The sequence below is a fragment of the Lolium perenne genome, chromosome 3, assembly GCF_019359855.2.
Source record: "Lolium perenne isolate Kyuss_39 chromosome 3, Kyuss_2.0, whole genome shotgun sequence".
NCBI lineage: Eukaryota > Viridiplantae > Streptophyta > Magnoliopsida > Poales > Poaceae > Lolium > Lolium perenne.
The window spans coordinates 202,158,557-202,166,608 of record NC_067246.2 but is presented as its reverse complement, the minus strand read 5'-3'; the positions used below and the strand labels follow the sequence as shown (position 1 = coordinate 202,166,608).

Below are 8,052 nucleotides of genomic sequence, written 5' to 3'. Positions count from 1 at the left end.
ATAATTTAGTGGCCACGGAGAACTGAACACGATGAATTTAAATGGTTCCCACGATGACAATGAAAGTTCCTTTAAACTGATAGCCCAAAGACTTGGCAAAGCCTGATTAAGCATGTGAAAAAATTCCAAATTCACAAATATTTCCACAAAACAAAGTATTCCAATTTCTTATCACTTCATTTGCTTCCATAACTAAGGATTATTTTGTGTCCTTTTCAAAAATATAGCAGCCACATGTGGCGTCTTAAAAAATACAAAAATGAACATCTCCAACCTCAAAGTCTTCTTGGACGGTTAAAGTATTAAAACCTTATGCATGGTCACTTGTAAAAACAATAAGAAAAACAGGACAAACTTTTCTCACAACTTCACTTGTCCCGAAGCGTTCCAAAGCTGGGATGGAACAATATTGTAAGTACATAAAACCTGCATATATCATAACCATATATTGTTAGAAAACCTATGGATACAAACCTTTCGAACGAGTGGGTGAAGCAATATGGACAACTCACAAACTAATCGTTACAATATTTTTATTTTTCAAAGCATCATGCAATAAGATTTTATTACTGCAAAGTTTGTCCAGATTCAGCTCTATCTGCACTGTCTGCAAGAACAAACATATACCAGTTTCGTTTTATTTTTGATCACACATCTAGGAACCAAAACCAGCAGAAGGGCTGCAAGAATGAAGAGAAAAACCAGTTTCGTTTTATTTTTTCTTGGACGGAGCTAAAAGACATCAGAATCTATAACTCAGCAGCATTTAGCTATGAACTGTGCATTGTAATGCCACGCTAGCGAGAGCTCCTGTCTAACTCTGCTATTTCGCTGTGAGTTCATGTTGCTTACCTATGTGCATAGCACTCTCTTTCCCCAACACAGGAAATCAAATCACTCCAGACCTGTTTCTTGCACAACTATAAAAACAGGGACACTGAAGATGAAGTGGAGATAAGAAGTAGACACACAATAGTGTAGTATAACTATAAAAACAGGGACACTGAAGATGAAGTGGAGATAAGAAGTAGACACACAATAGTGTAGTATGACTTCCAAACAACATATGTAAAGGAAAGAGGGGCATTCATCATGTCAACATCTAGACCAGCCAGGTATAACCAGTGCATTAAAGCTAGGATACGAAATTAAAGGAGCTGAAGAACCTCACAAATTTTGTTGAACGCAACAATGTCGCAGCTCTGGATGTACTCGTTCGCTGGTTCAACACACAGATGGTCCTCAATGAGTGTGTCGACAGAGACAAGATCATCAATGATGGTCATCATGATCTGAAGCTTCTTGATGCCATATCCAACTGGCATGAGCTTGGCTGCACAGGATGGAAAATACTCCCATGTTACACAACACAAGTAATATTTACACAGAATATGCAGAACTTAAGGCTTGATAGACAGCTACCACCAAATGATAAAAACATAGAAGTAGAGAGAAGGCGAGACAAAGCTGTATGGATTATATCCATCAAGTCATTTTACATGCCAAACCCTGCCTTTTTCACATGAAGAAAGTGTGAAGCAAGTGATTATATTCAGCTAGATTACCTATGCCAAGGGTGATTCGGTTTCAGCATCATTGAGGTCAACTACATCGGTGATTGCGCCCATTCGTTGATGAGAAGCTGAAATACAAAAATCATAGCATATTAGTTTAAATAAAACGAAATTACATCAAACAATGAAGGTGAGTGGGCTAGTTTACCAGAAGGTCCTTGACCTCGATACCAATCTTTCGAACAAACAAGAGCCTCAACACTCTCAACGCCCAACCTGCTACGGAAGTCGGTGACAATTCTTCCTCCCATGCTAAAAGCAGACTCAGAAGCAGACTCAGACCTGCATTACTGAGGACGTGCAAAAACTGAGGCCTTACCTTGATCCACCGAAGGGAAACCGGCTGCTACACGAGCAATACACGGCTAGGACGGAACAGAAATCCCCAATCCGCAAGGCAAATCCCAGCATACGACCAAGAATGTACCTGGATTTCGACGACGAGGGTGCTCCGCGAGATCTGAAGCTCCCGGTTGCGAGCGCCTCACGCAGCGTCGCGGCTTTCCGGCGGCCGGCGGGTTGCTCTGCTCCGGCGGTGGGGACAACTTGGAGAGATGAGGGAAAGGAGCGGAGGAGTGGGCAGGGGCGGCGGCGTCGTCCCTGTGTCGCGACTCGCGACTGGAGAAGAGATGTGGAGGTGCGGTACTACCCTAGGTTCAGACGGGTGAGGTTCGATATGGACCTAATTTCTAGCGGGTCGGCCCCTGGTCCAATTGGTAACAAAATTCAGGTCCGGTTCGGCGGTTCACAGGGCCGAACCGCACCACCTCCATCATGATAGCTAGATTTAGATGTGCGCCTTGGCGCACGATCCCGTGAAGCTCGTACCAATCTACAGGTATATGAAAATACACTTTATTGGATTTAGAAAACTTAGATTTGGAAAACAAATCAACAGGATGATATGATACACTTAAGAAAAATGGGAAAACCGATTATACACGATAGGGAAAATAGCAGAACATGCTACAACAACTAATAGTAATTTTTTTGGAGCATCTTGACAATAATATTATTGCATCTGCCTACATGAGGTAAAGAAAGGGATTGTTTCACATTTTATAGATAAAACATATACAGGGGGCATGTTCCGCATGTACTCCCTGCCAAATACTACACAAAGAAAACCAGGAGAAACTCAATGGTGGTGCACGCAAATTTAGAGCTTCCAACACCTCATTGTCATGGACACATAAAATATATGTTTTCCTTCACAGAGTATAGAAAGTAAAAGAATCAATATTTAGTTAATCAAGAGTGAATGTATAGTCCATTCCTCCCTGGAATCTTGGCTGCATCAAAGTGGTATAAATCACAACAACTACATTCTTGGTTCATTTATTTGTTCACAGGGGTCAAACAATTGTTGGTATAAATCACAACTCTATAAGGCATGAAGAAATCGGTCATCTCCCACAGCAATATAGTAAGTACTTATGAATGTGAACATACAATGAATGAGGAACATTGTCTTTCTGTTTGAATTACAACAACAAAATGAAAATTTCAATAGAGCATGGATAACTACGATAAAGGCTGAATACAAATTTGAAAGCATACCATTTCAATGATATTATTCAGCACGAGACCACCCAATGATTGCCCATACTGAAGAATCATGGCATCTTCAAGAAAAAAACCCGCTCAAAAGATTAAAAAGGCAAATCAGTGAGAGTGATGCGCATATAATCTAAATAATGAGTTCTCTAGCCCATGGTTAGAGAAATATTCAAAGCTAAATGAAAAAAATCCAATTCCACAACACCTAGTGCTATCTCCTTCAGAGTACGAAAAAGTAGAAGGCATGATCAACACACATCAGGGGTTGAAATGTACTACAACAGCCACATTACAATAGAAATATAATCAGGACAATATTAGATTGCCATTGTGATTCAATCATAACCGGCATCAACTAACAATTAATCTTACGGTAGCTTAGAAAGTGTAATAAGCTGAAAGAACGCTCTGTTCCCCAGAATTTCCTTCAGTGGCAAGCAAAAAAAAAAGTACAGAAAATAAATCGCACCAAATCATGGATCAAGGACAAGGCACTCCCACAATCTAGCAGCAAAGATGAAGCGGAGGAGCCGTGGTCATGGTTGCGTCAGTTCCTCCGGCGGCAAGGGGAGATATGCGGAGGAGGTGCTGTAGGGATCGACCTACCCGACAAACCAGGCACACTCAAGTGCCCCATGGTTGTGCGTCCTTTCTGCGTGGGCGACCGCTCAAAGGCACCTGGGAGGCGTAGATATTGAATGGCTTCGTCTCCGCGTTTCTCTCGGTGATAGCGGACGTCCGCCCCTACTGAGGAGGGAAGAACGCGATCAGAGAGAGAAAGAGAGAGGCAGTGACGGCCCTTGCTCCTCCTGCCGATGGTGACCGCTTGTGCTCTTCCACAACAGTCATGTTGAACACAAGCTTCGCGGGGGTCAAGTCCGTGTCCAAAGTGGCCTGGAATTACATTGAAGCAAGACAGTCAGTTGCATCGAGAGGTACAGGGGGGAATGCCAACAAATAAAAAGGTCTAGAGAGATTACCAAGCTGCTCAAATTGGAAATAGTCACCTAGGACTGCGGTAGCGAGTGATGGTAGAACATATGCGCCTTTTACAATCTCCTTTAGACTCGGGAATGCATGCCACCTAGTAATTAAATATACAAGTACCACGTTGTAACTATGCTGATTTACCAGGATATAGCCAATAGTAATTAAATAGACACAAACCATCAATGGTAAGTAAATTCAAATCAATGTTCTCAACACATGAACAATAATACTTAAACAATTACCTTAGCAGGGCAGATTTACCATAAGCTAGGCCATAGTAATCTTTTGAGTTCTTAAGGAAAAAAAACACTTTTCTCAATGTAAAAAGTTCTTGAGAAAGGAACATGTAGATAGGTAGCGCGTAACAAATTATGAAGCACAGACATAAAGTAAAATGAATAAAGCATCAAAGGTATAGTGAACCCAAATATTCCTGCTACTGTGAATCTTTTTGCCTTATTATGAGTGAATTTTAAGTAGGTTGTTCCATAACAACAAAACATATTATGCTAACCATATACTGAACCAGAGAGGAACCTTGTAGTAGGATGAAGCGTCATTGCCAGGATCATCAGGCCACTGTTTTCCATCAAGGTCTATGACTTTTCCATCCTCAAAGGGAAGCACCATTAGTTTGTTGGGAACTTCTAAAGACTGAATGCATAGAGTGGTTTGCAGCAGGAATAGAATGTCAAAACTTTAGAGGATGCAGAATAACCATGGTTCGAGAAGCTGTTTTATTAAGTTCTTCTCTGATATGATATTCAAGACCATCAACACGAATCAAGCAATTCCACGGATAAATAAATTAATTGCAGTTGCTGAAAGTCCCCGTCGCCGCAGTCCTACCTATGTCAACAGATGAGGATCATCCCACCCATCTACCCACTACTATGTGACAAGCCGGTTGAAAACAAACAAGGGCAATGGATATCCATAAATATTTATTCGACATGGTAATATTTATTTCTTGATTTTTAACCTACCTTTCTCTTAGAAATTATTGTACACCTGACAGTGTTGTCGGCGGCTCCTTTCAAGAAAGTAGGCCATCACCGGTGGATGCGCCACCTCCGCGACTTCGGACAGGCAGTGCTACCAACCGCCGGAACCCTCCGGGCGCCACCAACCGATGTCGCATAAGTCAGAACCTACCTTGAAAAATAAAGAATCTATTTTTAGAAAGATATTGACTATGAGATCAGCTTTTGCATCCTATTTTCACATATAAGTAGGTCTATACACTGTAAAAAGAACACCAGTATTGTTGCATCATAAGAAAAGAGAGCAGATACCTCTCACCATTGAACAAAGCTGATCATGTACAACTTATGATCGTCTTATATAGGCAAGAAACCAAGCCATGCTTTAATGGCCCTCAGAACCATATGTAGATTCAATTTAGACAATCGCCACTGATTTGGAGCATAATGTAAACGAACATGTAATGCTTACCTAACAACAACCGATTTGCATGATAACCTTAAATACTTGTGCGATTTGACTCGATCAATATGATCAGAAAACGAAAAAATAGTATAGCAAGTGACCTGCGTAATTGAGGGAAGATATCCATATTATAAAAATAATACTTCCCCCGTACAAACTGAAGTTGTAAGCCACTATTTTTTGCAGCTAGCTTTTAACCACAACCTGCTTCTTAAAATATGGAAAAAAGCTAAACATGGTTTCCATGGGGTTTGATATAAACTAACCAATAGATATGCTTCTACTCTCCGAAGAACGCACTTTGCTACTCAAGCCACACTTGCAGTAACACCTTCAGGCTATAAATAAAATTACAAAGCTGCAAAAAAGCGCAAAGATAACCGAGTCAAAAGGCATCATATCTGAGCTCATGATTGCAAGGTAGAAGTGACTTTTCTTGTCGGTTTTGATCTTGGAAACTACATATTTAAACGATTTTCACATTCAGCTTCATCTTGTAATAGTATCTTATAAATATCATTGTGAACGAACAGTTTCTTGTCATTATCAGAGCAAAAAAGAGAGACTGGAAATGCAACCAAAAATATATTAAAGGGCAGGAAAACTTTAACGAAAATAGGGCTGCTCTTTTAACTGCCCACTAAAACTGGATGACATAATCTCTAGTTAGACCTGAGGCAAAAATGAGGTTGTTTTCTTACCTGCCCCTGTCAGGCACATACCATATTGCAAAGCAGTGACCTCCATATTGCAAAGCTGACCGAAGGCATGGGAATCATTAACGAATCAATCGACATATAAGGCGAATCTTGTAACCACATGCAAGAAGAAGCAACAAACATATTATTAAGCATTAACACAAAATGAAAATGAACAGTTAGTTCAATCAATCGAGAAATCAGCCGACAAAATGAAATCTTAATCATAGAAATCATGGGTGCATATAATAAATATATTACAACTATATCAGTCTAAAGCATAAAACATCCGCTTAAAATTTCAGAAGACTGAAAAAATCATAGGACATTATGGGAAGATGGGGTGGGCATAAGAAGACAACTACATGGAGAAGTTTTGAGTGAATTCTACATGAAGACAACTACAGTTCCTTCAAATTTGTGAGATCTGCAGAAAGATAAGTGTAACTCAGATTTGCAGGGAGATGATATGTGGTATGGGTTCTTTACATTTTGGTCATTTAAAATTCCTTTTTACTCAGAGATTGGGTATATGCTTGACAAGCACCATACAATATACAAAAGCAGAGAATACACGAATTGATTACCTTCTCTACCTGTCGAAGCTGTTGAAATCTGGGTGACCACCGTGAGCTCACGCCCTCTGATCTTCACCATTGTCTACTCCCTCACCCTGCAAGGCTCCACCATACGGACAGCATTGAAGCCACAATGTAGCATGAGGGAGGAGGGCGGAGATCAATAAATGGTAGCCAAGTAAACATAATGGGGAAAAGGATTCCATAATGAAATAAATAATCTACTTTCGGAGGAGGGATAATTGTACCTGTGGTAATATTTTGTGAGCAAAACAGGCACTTTCTTTCCTGCAACTCAGCATCAGTAGTAATATTTTCCAAATCACATTCACTGTCTATATTTACAGATACTCCACCCTCTGCAACTAAAACAAGATCTTCCAATGTCTTCCGTTTCCATTAATTATGCACTTGATATTCTGAATGCAAAATTAACATAGTTAGTTAATTTCCCCGCAGGAATTTTTATCAACTATAGCACAATTAATTATTGCATTATCAAGGGTTAACAAATAAGACAGATGGACTACATACATGTGCATAATGTCTCGAAGCAATGTAGACAAATCCCAAATTCTCCATAGTTTCTACGAAAGCCCCTGCAGAAAATAAAGTAGTGAGCACTTGATAGAAGTTTAATAATTATACTGATGTACATTCAAATATCATACCACATGTTTTTCCAGCGATAGCCGCCTTCCTTATCCTCATCCTCCAAATGACACCCCTCTTCCCCGCTAGCAACCGCCAACAAAATCTGGATATCCAGTGCAGGCCAGCTTCCGCTGTCCTATCCGCAGTAACCTTAGGTCGACACTGGTCTTTTACTCCTACAAATAATATGGTTCGTCAATGGTTGTCACTCTGAAATATAAAAAACACTGAAGAACACAAACGTACACAAAGTAGATCATCCAAAGCTTCAGAGTTTGTCGAAGTAAACCTTTAGTGATAGGTGGACCAAAATTTGACCGTTGCACTTCAAGGCAAGTGCATAAATCTGCAGGTGTGAGGCTCTCAAATATTAAAAAATTGGATTCACTTTCCCTCGTCACTTTCTGCAAGTGCATATAATCCACTTTCTGCAAGTGCATATAGCCTAATGAAACTTCCAACAACAAAAGCCCACATCTAAAATTAGACAAAAAGAAAAGGAAAGCTTGATTACAATTTCACACTAAATTAGTAAAAGCACTCTGCAAG

At 40.1% G+C, this 8,052-nt stretch overlaps 3 long non-coding RNA genes across 5 annotated transcripts; all 3 read right to left on the bottom strand.

Annotated features, from left to right (window-relative positions):
- Positions 1–648: 648 nt before the first annotated feature.
- Positions 649–2,212, bottom strand: LOC139838530 (uncharacterized). Of its 2 annotated transcripts, none has more exons than XR_011755657.1 (4): positions 2,002–2,212; positions 1,723–1,864; positions 1,566–1,642; positions 649–1,333 (listed from the first exon to the last, which is right to left on the bottom strand). It is a non-coding gene; the product is annotated as an uncharacterized lncRNA (long non-coding RNA). The 2 variants fall into 2 exon arrangements; XR_011755658.1 differs by having other exon boundaries at positions 1,723–1,856.
- Positions 2,213–2,579: 367 nt separating this feature from the next.
- LOC139830017 (uncharacterized) lies at positions 2,580–5,053 on the bottom strand. Its single transcript, XR_007877042.2, has 3 exons — positions 4,662–5,053; positions 4,115–4,218; positions 2,580–4,028 (listed from the first exon to the last, which is right to left on the bottom strand). It is a non-coding gene; the product is annotated as an uncharacterized lncRNA (long non-coding RNA).
- Positions 5,054–7,028: 1,975 nt separating this feature from the next.
- Positions 7,029–8,052, bottom strand: LOC127343115 (uncharacterized). Of its 2 annotated transcripts, none has more exons than XR_007877038.2 (4): positions 7,793–8,052; positions 7,521–7,679; positions 7,384–7,448; positions 7,029–7,268 (listed from the first exon to the last, which is right to left on the bottom strand). It is a non-coding gene; the product is annotated as an uncharacterized lncRNA (long non-coding RNA). The 2 variants fall into 2 exon arrangements; XR_011754179.1 differs by having other exon boundaries at positions 7,031–7,259.